The following is a 14,590-nucleotide window of genomic DNA, read 5'->3' on the forward strand; positions in this document are numbered from 1 at the left end:
ACATATGAGCACAAATTAAGGGTGTATATGGTCTTTCGCCAACAATTACTATTCCACCACAATTTTACCATTGTACAGCTCCAGCGGTGGTGAAGCAGCCTCAGGAAGAGGCAGCCCAAGCTCTTAGCACATTTGAGGGCAAGGCTTCATAGGCTTAAGTACTTTTTTAATCACAATTATTTATATTTAACAAGTTAGATGACTATTAGATCTGGCCATTTACAATGCAATATGGTTGGTTCTAAACTTCATTTGGCAAAGTACAAGGCTTAGAGGTTTGTTTATTTAGCCACTCAATAGTCTATGGGGGGTATTCAATTGTTCTTCCGGGCGCCGTCAGAACTAGTGCGTTAAAATTTTTACCTTTTATACGGTAAACTTGCGCGTAAAAACCGTTAATACGGTAGTTTACTCGCTGAATTTCATCTCACAGCTCAGGGAGCTGCGAGATAAAATTCAGTGAGTAATTACTGTATAAACGGTAATAGTTTTAACGCGCTCGTTCCGGCGGCTCCCGGAGGAACAATTGAATACCCCCCTATGTGTGGTATTGGATATTTCACAATGCAACCTAGCATTAAATAGCTGTCTCTATTTAAGTCTGAGAAAGAGATAACCTTTATAAATCACTTAATGTGTCATATTTATGCGTGATCCTCCGCATAAATATCCACCGGAGATGAAGTGAGGCAAGGGCGGAGTCCACAGAGGAGGTCATGGAGGAGCAGGGGGCTGGGGAGGCCATTTATTTGGAGGAAGCGCCAGGAGGAGAAGGCTATTGAAGAATGTAAGCATATTGATCTTGGCTATTTTTTGGGGTTGGGGGACAGCATAAAATGAAGTCATCAGAAAGCCTAGATTTCACACATGTGACTTTCCCTAGACCTAGGCAACATTTGCCATTCCAGAGGTGTCTGACATGATGGGCTTGTGTTTGTTATCAATCAACTCAAAAACAAAGCCCATCCAACAAATATATATCTGCGTGTGCCACCAAAACGTATTAGTCCTCCGGCTACTACCATGTTTAGCATAACATGAACCTCTGCAGAAAGTTTTAAGCCGGTGGTATATTCAAATTGTCATTATCATAAAAATTATAGGGCAAACATTATTTATTAAAAGAGCAAATGCCAGCATGCACATTGTGTCTATGTGCATGTTAGCACTTTTAATGCCACAAGTGTGTATTTTAATTGTGAAATTGAAATATTATAAGTATTGCCCTGTTATAAAAAAAATATATTATTGCCCCTGTTAGCAACCAAATATTATGACCTAATAATACCATTGTAAAATATTATTGCCCCTTAATATATTTATACTTTATTGTATTAATTTTAATTGTTATACATTGTAACATTATAGCATTGTATTCATTCACATCAGTCCCTGCTCGAATAGAGCTTTACATTCTATTCAATTCAGTGCCATGTGCCACCGGACATCCGTTAGATGACCATCTGTGCACATTGTCACCTAATACAGTATAAAATCTCTGCTCATTTTTCGAGGAAAAAAAATGAGCTGAGATCTCAGCAAGACATTTAATCGGAGTGTCTCTGCGGGCTGTTGTGGAGGCACATTGTGTTGAATTGAATCTCTCCCTAAGTCTCTACCACAAACTCACAATCTAAGGTCCATTTTGTCAGAAACCAATTAACCTAAATTACCTACTGTGCCACGGTGCTTCATAAAGTATACACTGCATACTGTTGATGCCTCTTTTTCATTGTGCTAAAACCCTTTGTCACATGATAATACTTATTACTGTACATAAATAAATAAATGAACTCACCCACACCAGTATATTTGGCAATAAAGGTCACAGTTTACAGGTCACACAAGACATGGTGACAGAGAAGGTAAATGCAATTCAACTACAACTAATAGCAGAAACCAAACAGTATATGGCCAACGGGAAATAACCACTGATCTCAGGATATAATCCTTTATGAATGGCCAATGCTAAATCTGGTGTCAGAGTGACTACACCTATTCTAGACTCACATTAATGTGCCCACTCAAAGAATGTTAAGGGGTCCCCCACACAAAAGGACCAAGAGACACATTACTTCCAAAGGGGCAGTAAACTGTGGCCAATAAGTGGAAGCACTGCATGAATTAGTTGCTTGCTGCAAATGTATTCCTGCAAAAACTAGCGTCCTTTAACGGACAAACAGCCCAACACCAAGTGGCCGAACTACAACCCACAACCCCCATATATCTGCTCCATAAAAATTTACACCATCCTTCCAATATAGGTGATCCTGATTTGTCATAATCAAATGATTAATACCCAACCCACCAATTGGCCTAACTACATACCATGTGGACCTATTAACTTTAACTAGACTTCTCATGATAGGGGCAGTAGTTTTGACCCTCCAGGAGAACCTGGGGATTACTTCCAACCAGGACAGAGTCACTGATGGCCATGTTGCCTTATCGTATTCAAATCCTCCCGAATTGGGCAGCACGTTGTCTAAGTGGTTAGCATTTCTGCCTCACAGCACTGGGGTCATGAGTTCAATTCCCAACCATGGCCTTATCTGTGTGGAGTTTGTATGTTCTCCCCGTGTTTGCGTGGGTTTCCTCCGGGTGCTCCTGTTTCCTCCCACACTCCAAAAACATACTAATATGTTAATTGGTTGCTATCAAAAATTGACCCTCGTCTCTCTCTCTGTCTGTCTGTCTGTCTGTGTGTGTATGTTAGGAAATTTAGACTGTAAGCTCCAATGGGGCAGGGACTGATGTGAATGAGTTATCTGTGCAGCACTGTGGAATTAGTGGCGCTCTATAAATAAATGATGATGATGATGATGATGATGAATAGAGATTCACAAGTCCAGAGACTTCCCCTTACCCAAATCGTTACCCCCTAGGTGAATGACAAGTATGTCGTTGGGACCAATCTTACCTATCTCGGAAGACAACAAAGAAATGGGGGATGAGCATACTGATCCCCTCCTACTCAACCAGGTCAAGGCACGGGTGAGAAAAGGTAGCCCAGTCGTGAGCCAATTGGTGTCTGGATGCCCAGTACACATACGAAAGCCATCACCACCACAAGGACTGATGTGAATGAGTTCTCTGTGCAGCACTGCAGAATTAGTGGCGCTCTATAAATAAATGATGATGATGATGATGATGAATAGAGATTCACAAGTCCAGAGACTTCCCCTTACCCAAATCGTTAGCCCCTAGGTGAATGACAAGTATGTCATTAGGACCGATCTTACCTATCTCGGAAGACAACAAAAGAAATTGGGGATGAGCATCCTGATCCTCTCCTACCCAACCAGGTCAAGGCACGGGTGAGAAAAGGTAGCCCAGTCGTGAGCCAATTGGTGTCTGGATGCCCAGTACACATACGAATGCCACACCACCTATATCCTGATCTTTTATTGTATGTACCTAGAAACAAAAACAAAGTAATTACTGTTCTGGTGACCTATGTACCGACCCGGCTTGATTGACTCCGAGATTGTCTCCCGTATCTGTCTGCATTGCCTACCTGTGTACCAACCCGGCCTGTCCGACTATTCTCATCCTGCTCCTATTCCGCTGTACTACATCTTGAGGCAAACCTGAGGACCGCGACCTGCGACTCCTGGCAGCAAAGCCCATCCCGCCTTGCGGCGGTTCTTGGTGAATATCGGGGAGATCGTTAGACTCCGCGCCTCAGGTAAGCCAGCGCTAATCAAGGTTAGTAGTGTATCCAGTAATCCGTTACAGTTTGCTCTGACCATGGATCCAGCGGCTAAAGATCTACTGGAGCATTTAGTGGGAAGAATGGACAAACAGGAGGCGAACCAAGAGCAACTTTTGAAATTCCTTTAGAGTTTATCCACTCGGCTGGACATTGTTCAGAACACCTTAGTGGCCACCGGACCTCCTGCACCAGTGATTGCGGCTCTGGATCCCCCGTCTGCAGCAGCAGCTTCGTCCTCCCAGTTGCGGATACCTAATCCACCTAAATTTGATGGAGACCCTAAACTTTGCAGAGGATTCCTGAACCAATGCTCCATTCAATTTGAACTGTTGCCGGGGAATTTTCCTTCTGAGAAGGCTAAAACGGCATATGTGATATCACTGCTCTCTGGTCAAGCTTTGGCGTGGGCATCCCCATTATGGGAGCGGAATGACCCTATCCTGCATAATTTCTCCACCTTCTTGTCCTCTTTTAGAAAGGTTTTTGACGAGCCTGGAAGGGTCTCCAATGCCGCTGCTGGGTTGTTGCGTCTTCGCTAAGGGAACCAGTCCGTGGGTCAGTATGCTGTACACTTCAGAACCATGGCCTCAGAACTCCGGTGGAACGATGAGGCTCTTGTGGCTACATTCTGGCAGGGTCTTTCGGATTTGATCAAAGACGAGTTGGTGTCTCAAGAACTCCCTGCATCTTTGGATGATCTCATCTCCCTCTGCGTTAAGGTTGACCTACATTTCAAGGAGCGTAATTCTGAGAGAGAACAGTCTCAACGCAGTATGATCCGTTTAGCTTCTAACTTCCAAACACCTGTTCTTCCGCCTGAAGAACTGATGCAATTGGGAAGGACCCGCCTATCGGCCGAGGAGAGAGAGAGGTGTTTTCGTAATAAGTTATGTTTATATTGTGGAGAGAGCGGTCACCTTCTGAACACTTGTTCCAAACGTCCGGGAAACGACAAGGCCTGACGTGTTCGGGAGCAGTATCGTTGGGCCTCCTTTCTCAGTCTCCCTCAATCCATTATAATAATGATTGTCTCACCATCCCTATTTCCTTACAGTCTGGACATCATACCTTTTCTCAGTCAGCCCTCCTAGACTCAGGGGCTGCAGGGAACTTCATTTCTGCCGCCTTGGTAAGGCAATTCTCCATTTCCACACAAGCATTGGAAAAACCTATATCCCTTTTAGCTATCGATGGGGGAAGAATTCCTGAGGGATCCATCCTTGTACGCACCACCCCTCTTCTTCTTCAGATTAGAGCACTCCACCAGGAGAGTATCTCCTTGGTGATTCACAAATCTACCAATCCCCGAATATTGACTGGCAATCTGGTCATATCTTATCTTGGGGACAACATTGTTTTTCTCATTGCCTTTCTAAGGTGGTTCCTCGAGGAGATTCCAAATGCCACAAGAGATTATGCTTGGCCCTTCTTCCTGAGCCCTATCAAATCTTTGCCGATGTCTTTTGTGAACAAGAGGCTACGAAACTCCCTCCACATAAAATTTGGGATTGTAGCATCGACTTGATTCCTGGTAAACCAGTACCTCGAGGCCGAGTGTACCCCCTCTCCGTACCCGAGTCCAAGGCTATGGAGGACTATGTCCACGATACTCTGAGAAAGGGCTTCATCCGAAAATCTTCTTCCCCTGCTGGAGCAGGCTTCTTTTTTGTGAAAAAAAAGATGGGGGCCTCCGCCCTTGTATCGACTACCGAGGTCTAAATGCCATCACCGTAAAGAATCGGTACCCCTTACCATTAATCTCTGAATTGTTTGATCGGATTAAGGGGGCTACCATCTTCTCGAAATTGGACCTCAGAGGAGCCTATAACCTGGTGCGTATTAAGGAGGGAGATGAGTGGAAGACTGCCTTCAATACCCGGGACAGTCACTTTGAATATTTAGTCATGCCCTTTGGGTTGTGCAATGCTCCTGCTGTGTTTCAAGGTTTTATGAATGAACTCTTTCAAGACCTGTTGTATCAGTTTGTGGTCATCTACCTAGATGATATCCTCATCTTCTCCCAAGATTTGGTATCGCATCACAAACTTGTCCTGGAAGTCCTGTCTCGGATCAGGGAAAACCATTTATACTGCAAACTAGAAAAATGTACCTTTGAACAAACACAGGTTCCTTTCTTAAGTTACATAATTTCTGGCACAGGATTGCAAATGGACCCCACCAAGTTAAAGGCCATTCTAAATTGGCCTCAACCCTCTGGTCTGAAGGCTACACAGCGGTTCCTAGGCTTTTCCAATTATTACCGCCAGTTTATTAAAGGATACTCTACTCTTGTGGCTCCTATCACTGCCCTGACCCGGAAGTCTGCGAATGCCAAAGTATGGTCTGTGGAAGCTACTCAGGCCTTTGCTACCTTAAAATCTCTCTTTTCCTCGGCTCCCATTCTCCAACAACCTGACTGTTCTCGTCCTTTCATTCTGGAGGTGGATACATCCTCCATAGGTACAGGAGCAGTTCTCTCTCAATGAGATTCTATGGGTAAACTACATCCATGTGGTTTCTTTTCCCATCACTTCCTACCTGCTGAGAGGAACTATGGCATTGGGGACAAGGAGCTCCTGGCCATTAAATTGGCTCTTTTTGAATGGAGACATCTCCTAGAAGGTGCTCAGTTTCCCATTACTATATACACCGATCACAAGAACTTGCTATATTTGCGTACTGCTCGCTGTCTAAATCCTCGGCAGGCAAGATGGTCCTTATTCTTCTCCCGATTAGATTTCAACATCTCTTTCTGTTCTGGATCTAAGAATATTAAGGCGGATGCTCTCTCCCGCTCATTTGATCCTGCTGACTCGGAACCATTGGAGGAGAATAAATTTATTCTGGACCCTAGCCGAATTTTGGCAGCAACACATCTCAAGAGAAGCTGTCCTCCAGACAAGACCTTCATTTCTGCTCCTCTCCGCATCAAACTGTTATGATGGGCTCATCATTTCCTTTTTTCGGGTCACGCTGGCATTCGCAAGACTTTGGCGTTGCTATCTCGCAACTACTGGTGGCCTTCCTTACAAGAGGATGTAAGGAGGTTCGTGTCTTCTTGTTCCTTATGTGCCCAACACAAAACTCCTAGGAGGAGACCTTATGGCCATTTGCTTCCACTGCCAGTTCCCGAATACCCGTGGTCACAAATCTCCATGGATTTCATTACGGACCTACCTTCCTCCAAGTCTTGTACAGTAATCCTAGTGGTCACAGATCGTTTTTCCAAAACCGCTCATTTCATTCCACTGAAAGGTCTTCCTTCTTCCTCCTCTTTGGCCGATATTTTTATTAAGGAGATATTCCGTCTTCATGGTTGTCCTCAATACATTGTCTCTGACCGTGGTTCTCAGTTTATATCCAAGTTTTGGAGATCCTTTTGTTTCAAGTCTGGAATCAAACTCTATTTTTCCTCCACATATCATCCCCAGTCTAACGGCCTCACAGAGAGAACTAACCAGGAGCTGGAGAAATTCCTAAGAATATTCATCTCTGCCAATCAAGACAACTGGGTGGATCTCCTTCCATGGGCTGAGTTTGCCCATAATAACCATTTCCACGAGGCTATTTCCAACTCTCCTTTTTTTGTTCTCTATGGCTGTCGTCCCAGATAACCCACTTTTTCCCAGATTTTCTTCTACCGAGGTTCCAGCAGTGGACATATTATTTCGCAAGTTTTCCCACATCTGGGAACAAACCAAATTAAGCCTTAGAAAGGCCATCACTCGCTCTAAACAGGCCTACGATAAAAGGAGAAGAGCTGGTCCTAATTTCTCCATCGGGGACAAAGTATGGCTGTCTACACAGAACATTCGTTTAAAGGTTCCCAGCAAGAAGTTTGCTCCCAGGTTCATTGGTCCTTTTTCCATTTCCTAAATCATAAATCCAGTAGCCTTCAGACTAAAATTACCACGTTCTCTTCGTATTACAGATGTTTTTCATGTTTCCTTGCTGAAACCAGTGGTTAATAACGAATTTTCCACTCCTCCCAGAGTTCCTCCTCCTGTTATTATTCAGAATCAGGGTGAATATGAGGTGAAACAAATCCTAGACTCTCGTAAAGTCAGAGGTTCTGTACAGTTCTTGGTAGACTGGAAAGGATATGGCCCTGAGGAACGCTCCTGGGTAAGACCGGCTGACCTTCATGCCCCCCGTCTACTCAAACTTTTTCATAAGAAATTTCCCTGTAAACCTGTGTAGGTGTCCGGAGTCCACCTTTAAGGTAGGGGGTACTGTAACGATACTTACCTTTCCTCGCTCCCCCGCTGCTCCGTCGGACCCGGAAGCTGCACTTCCGGGTTCGGTGGTCACATGACCGCCAGACCTGGGCGGGGAATTAAAATCTGGACTTCCTATTTAAACAGTGCTCTGACACTCTAGAAGTGTCAGAGCAACTTACCTGTTCCTGGCTCCTGATTCCTGTTTCCTCCTGGTTTCAGCTCCTTGTGTGTATTGATCTCCTGTGTACCGAGCCGGCTTGCTAACCCTTCTGGACTCTGTTACCCCTGTGTACCGACTCGGCTTGCTGACCTTCCTGATTGCCTGTGCTCCTGACCCGGATTGTCTGAAGCTCCTTCCTCTATATGTTTATCTGCCATCTCTGTGTATCGACCCGGCTAGCTGACTTCGCATCTGTTCTGGTGACCCGTGTACCGACCCGGTTTGATTGACTCCGAGATTGTCTCCCGTATCTGTCTGCATTGCCTACCTGTGTACCAACCCGGCCTGTCCGACTATTCTCATCCTGCTCCTATTCCGCTGTACTACATCTTTAGGCAAACCTGAGGACCGCGACCTGCGACTCCTGGCAGCAAAGCCTATCCCGCCTTGCGGGGAGATCGTTAGACTCCGCGCCTCAGGTAAGCCAGCGCTAATCAAGGTTAGTAGTGTATCCAGTAATCCGTTACAGTAGCTAATCAGGCCTTGATTCATGAAAAAAATATGAAAAATCCCTTCATGTCCTCTGATTCACTATCTAAAATTATACAGTTATAAATTGTTTAACAGAGCGCCCTATCACTAGATACCTATATTTGTTATAGCTCTTATCTTAGTTTTTTAATATATGCACTAAATGACCTCTATTAGTACAACCTATAATCTCTGATACTCAGATAGACAACTCCCAATGTAAATTGGTGTTGACGATGCCAGCAATTGAGTGATTATTTCCTGTTTATATATATATAAATTTGTTCATACACATATACAGTGTATTAAAAGTAATTCAATAATTTGTCTTGTTCTTGTCATGATAACATTATATTGATATGACATTCAAACTTGCAGTTCTGTTGAATATGTTAGTGCTTTAGATCTTTCTTTCAATTCCTCATATTCAACCTCTACAGCTTTACATTGAGTCTGTTCTCATTCATCAGCGTATTATACAGAGTATGTAGTTTTCGGACCTACATGACTAAATGCTTTATTGCTTCAATAGAAGATCTTTCTGTACCTTCCCCAAACTTATCGAAAGGGTCCTATAGTTCTAAACTGATAAACTTAATGTCCTGCTTAAAAATTGCTTCAAAATTAATTAAAGTCAGGAGAGAAAATTCCTTGAGTGACAAAAAATGTGACATCTGTGGATTAAAAGCTACAGATGTCGTAGTTAGGGTGACTGGACAAATGGACGGGTTCTGTATGTGAGTCAATGGAAACCCAAAACCGATTGCCTAAATGGTCTTTCTGAGACCTCTGACCTATATACAAGTGGCAAGTATCCCCGCTCTCTATCTATGTGTGCATCTAATAATTGTAGATGCAGATTTAAAAATTATATAGTAGTAACAGTATCCTTTTCATTAATTCTGACTGTATGTATAGTCACAGGGAGATGCTACCATTGAGACAGAATAGCATCACAAAGATAGGGGAACAGACAAGTGTTACAATGTGGTGCTCATGTTAAAGAGCCTAAACACCACCATGTAAATTTACCAGGAGGTAAAATCCAAGGTAGCCCTCCCCCAGTTATGCGAACCTACAGTAACTCAATGAATATAGCGTCCCAGCGAAGGTATTAAAATGTGTAAAGTGCAGTGGCCAAAATTGTACCTTGGAACGTTCCCATTGTTGCGGTATTTGCCTGGAATATATGTCTAATATATCCTCAAAATGGAAATCAGTGCAGGGTAAGTAAAACTAAGATAAGCATGTCTCCAAATTGGAAATCAGGGTAATTTAAATAACTGACATAAGCTCCTTGGCAATCTCTGATTAAAGATCTATTTACACTCTGCAATCCCGACTTGTTGAATAGCTGTGAGTTTCTATATTGTTTGACACAAGTTTAAATAATGGACAAATTTTTATCACCTCAGATTGAGCCAACGGCAGAACACAAATAGTATAACACCAGCAGGAAAGCTATATATTATGTCTACTGAGTTGTAGATTGACTGATAATTTAGAGTCTGCTAAAGATAAGACACAGAATAGTCTTTGAGTCATAGACTAGTGATTTCCCATATTCAGCAAGTCCCTAGGTGGTGGGTAACTAGTTACTGCTCCCATTTGTGCCGCATACCCATACCGTAGCAAAGCTGTGTAATTCCGTGAGTTATCCACAGTCAAATCATCATCCTGCATCCATAGAAAACCCTTGCTCCTAAATGTCATGCTGAATGACAATGTTCAATGGCTACGTTTCCACTCGATCTGCTGTAATGCTATAGCGCGCCGCCTGAAATTCTTCTCCCCCCTGTAGAATCTGTGGTACTGTAGCAGGAAACATTTAAGTACCTGGCATTGTGTGCTCCTGTAATCTGTAGGAGCCAAATATCCAAGGTTAGGCAACCCGGAGAACACCAGGGGGGCAGGAGGGAGATAGAAGGAGGTGGGGAAGCATGCTGAAGTGGTGCAGGGGTTTGGCAAGGGGGGAGGATGTGAGAAGGGGCTGATAGATTGGAGCACTGGTGGGCTGATGATATGGGACTTTGGGGTGGGAGACTGTGGAGGGGGTGAGGGTGACTGTGGACTGCATAACTTCTTTTTACGGTCAGGGGTGGATGGAGGATACGCGGGGGGAGAGGACTGGCTGCAAGGCAGTGGAGTGGAAGGTGAGGTGCAGCTGCTAAAATGGAGCTGGGTTGGCTGCACCCCCCTATAGATGGTCTTGGGGACCTAGATTGAGGTGATATGGGAACAGTAGGCAGGCACAAAATAACCTTAAAGTGCACCCCCCCTCCACCCCGAGAGCTGGAAACTGCCCCACACTCTGGGATGAGAATTAAAGGGGCCATCAGTGGGGGCATATGCAGGAATGGTAACACCTCCCTAGAAAAAAGTGCAACGGGGGGAGTCTGGAAAATAAATCCATAACTTTTGCATTTATGTGTCTTGCACTTTATTGTTATTATGATTATAAAGTATATATTGCATTTTTTTTAACATATACTATGACAGGGGGGCCACAAACACCATTGGAGAGATGTTCCCCCAGCTTGATGTAAATACTTTGTGCATTCGAGTGTCACAGGCAAAAGCGTAACCTGTGCCACTGCTATAACTGGGCAAGCAAGCAGTGCAAGGGGATGTGCCTTCCCATCTGCTTCTCACTACAGCCTTGTTCCCTGCCTTGTGAGCTGAGCAGCATGGCTGCTTGTTCTGGGGCAATGGCTGTCTGGCCTGCCGGCTGTGCAAGATGGACAGCAGCTTTAAAGCAGTGACAGAGAGGGGGGGATAGGGCAAATCAGCAAGGGGAGAATCGTGGGCAGAGCCCGAATCAATAAAAAGGTAGAGAACAAATAGGTGTGAGAAGGGGGGATTGGCATGGCTGCTGGGGGAGTGAAAGACGTGGGGGTGGATTAAGGGGGGAGATGGTAGAACATTTTGACAGCAGAGGGGCATGGACAGTTTGTTGCTGGAGCTTGGCAGGGTGAATGGGAACAGGCGGAATAGAGAGGCTGGGTAAAGAGATAAGGACAGATAGGAGAAAGGAGAGAGAAGGAAAGAAGCTGAAAAAGATGAAGGCTGAAGGAACATTAGGGAAGAGAGAGAGGTAAGAATTAGAGAAGAAAAAAGGTACCAATAAATGGGAAACAACTAATACTGTCTTGTGTTACAGGTTCCCTAGATTTTATGCAGCAAAAAAGAGTCCTGACAACCTCTGGAAGGAGAAAATATAGAAAAGCTGAAGGCCATCTCAGTGGATAATATAGGCTGGAAGATGTAGTGGAACTTAACCCTGAATAGGTAAGCAAAGACACGTGCACAAACACGTGTTTAAGTGCATTCGGTTTATGACCCTTATTATCATAGTTATTATTGTATTAAACCCTTATTCATGTTTAAGATGTACATATATATTAATTATGAGAAAAAAATCACTGCATATTGCTGTATGAAATAAAACCTTTACATATTGTTTTTCAGTTTTGGGGGCCTTACTGCTTGGGATTGTGTGGCTTTATCAAGCAGAGTGATAAATTGTTACCAAAATAGAACTGCATTTTAATGTGTCCACATGCACATAAAGCATGGGAAGAAAACTACCTTTAAAATATATCCCCTAGGATTCAGTGCACTATAAAAAATAGGTTTATTTGGACTTAGGAGGCCTAGGAAATGAAAATGCCAGCATGAACTAGACAGCACATCAATCTAAATTGTTACCTGCAGGTTAAAGTTTTCACATATATGCTTAATTTAGTAAAATTACACAGCAATGTACTAAAGTATAATATCTGACAAAATTCATTTTAGTGTTTAGTGGTTTTCTTTTTACAAATAAAATGATTGTGATTGAATATAGAAAAAATATTTACGGAAATGTTTTTCTTCAAAACAATAACAAATAAATATTAACAAATGTATTTGATTGTACATTAACAGCCATCATGTCTAAATTCTAGAGGAATATACAAATAATACAGTCTTATCTTTTTCATATTCCCTTTAGATTAGCAGTAAAGTAAACATAAAAAGCAGACACAGAAAGATAAACAAAACAGATAATAGATTGATGAGTTGGAAGATAGCATGAGACAAAGTAGACAGGATGATAAGAAAGAAGGTGACAGAATATGTGTTTTATTCTTCTCGTACTGCATACTAACAAAAGGGCTTTTTATATTTGTTCTACATTTAGACTAAACATAATTTGCACTGTTTGTATGTGCATTTGTCTAGATTCACGTACATCTCTGGTTTCAAAAGTTTTGAATTTGATATATAAATGGGAAGCAACTAGATTACATTGAGAGGCACAATGATATAAAATAAGCCCTGTGTCCTTATTGAGACTTATACAAGAAAGAACATGTTGTTGTTGTTGTTGTTGTTGTTGTTGTTCTTGTTGTGTATTGCTAGGTAAACACATAAAGGAATGATGCAGAGAATTACATTGGGTGAAAGTGCTCATGGCAAATGAAACTGGTATTTAAGTTCCATAATGTACAATTATTTCCCATTTCGTAAAGACTTTCAGACTTTCTGCGATCATATTTCAGGAAAAGAGACACACACTAATTTATAAATACATATTCTGTAACAAAAGGAGGCATTTAGCTGGCAATATGCAGAGAAAGCAGGGAAGTAGAGTAAAACATTGGCACAGTTAAGTACCTAGGTGGAGATTAAACCAGGTAAAAACATATGTGTAGTTTAAAATTGGTTTACTTACATGATTTAAAAGCTGCTTCCTCTCAGCAAACAGACAGGATGGGTCTGATAGTCTAAACAGAGCTAGGGATGGGCGTTTCCTTTTAAAGAGAAGGTGGGTGTGTCACCTGTCCATCAAGCTAGGCCTGTGGGAGGAGTGTCAGGTATAAAACCCTGCTTGTTTCATTGTTCAGGGAGATCAACGCTGGGCTAGCTGGCTGATCTGGACAGAGAGCTGGACTATGTATAGTAAGCGTTGAGGGTCTCCATAATTGCTGTGCAAGTATACGGTGTCAAAACATTATTACCATCCTGACAATAAAGAACCATAAAAAGGAAGAAGTTGTACGCGTGTGATTCTGCAGTAGCGGGCTCTTGCCACAAGTGGTGTCAGGAGTGGGATGCTCCGGGAAGCAAGTTTCCGCTACCCAACCCGCGCAGACGTCAACATGGAGGAAGTGCTGAGAACCCTCGTGAATGTGGCCGCTGTGCAGCAACAGCAGCAAGCTCAGATGCTACAAGTCACCAAGGCGGAGGTGGAAAACACAAGGCTCTTAAGAGAAGAGTTAAGCCAGGTGAGGCATGACAGAAATGAACCACCTGGTCCTGTTCTCCAGAAAATGTCACCAGCTGATGACGTAGAAGCATATCTGGTGTCTTTCGAGAGACTTGCAAAAAGGGCAAAATGGCCTCCTAAAGATTGGACTGAGAGACTGGCGCCATATCTGACTGGTAAAGCTCAGCGAGCTTATATGGATGTAGATGAGGAACGGGCCTCTGATTATCTGTGTCTAAAGTCTGAGATATTGGCTCGCATTGGAGTTTCCGGGCCAGGCAGAGCCCAGTGCTATCACCAATGGCGCTATGATAAAGAAAAAACGGTCAGAGCGCAAGTGGCTGAGCTTTCTGAAATTTTAAAGAAGTGGCTGCAGCCTGAGGAGAATTCGCCTTCTCGGATTATTGAAGTTCTGGCGATAGATCACTGCATCCAGGGGCTGAACCACAATTTGCAAAGGTGGGTTCTGCAATCAGACCTACAAACTTATGAAGAGCTTGCCACCGTGGTAGAAAGGTTTTGTGCGCTACAGCAAATGACTAAAGAACCTGCATTTGTGCCAAAGCCTCTGCCACGCCAAAATCCAGGTTTGACAATCCTTGCCACAGGGCCCAATGGCAAAACTGCTACGGACTGTTCTGTAGCACATATTGGACCTGCATTTCCAAGCTGTTTTACCATGAGTCCCACAACAGGAAGTCCTTGTTTGTTCC

This window comes from Mixophyes fleayi, chromosome 2 (assembly GCF_038048845.1).
Source record: "Mixophyes fleayi isolate aMixFle1 chromosome 2, aMixFle1.hap1, whole genome shotgun sequence".
Lineage (NCBI taxonomy): Eukaryota > Metazoa > Chordata > Amphibia > Anura > Limnodynastidae > Mixophyes > Mixophyes fleayi.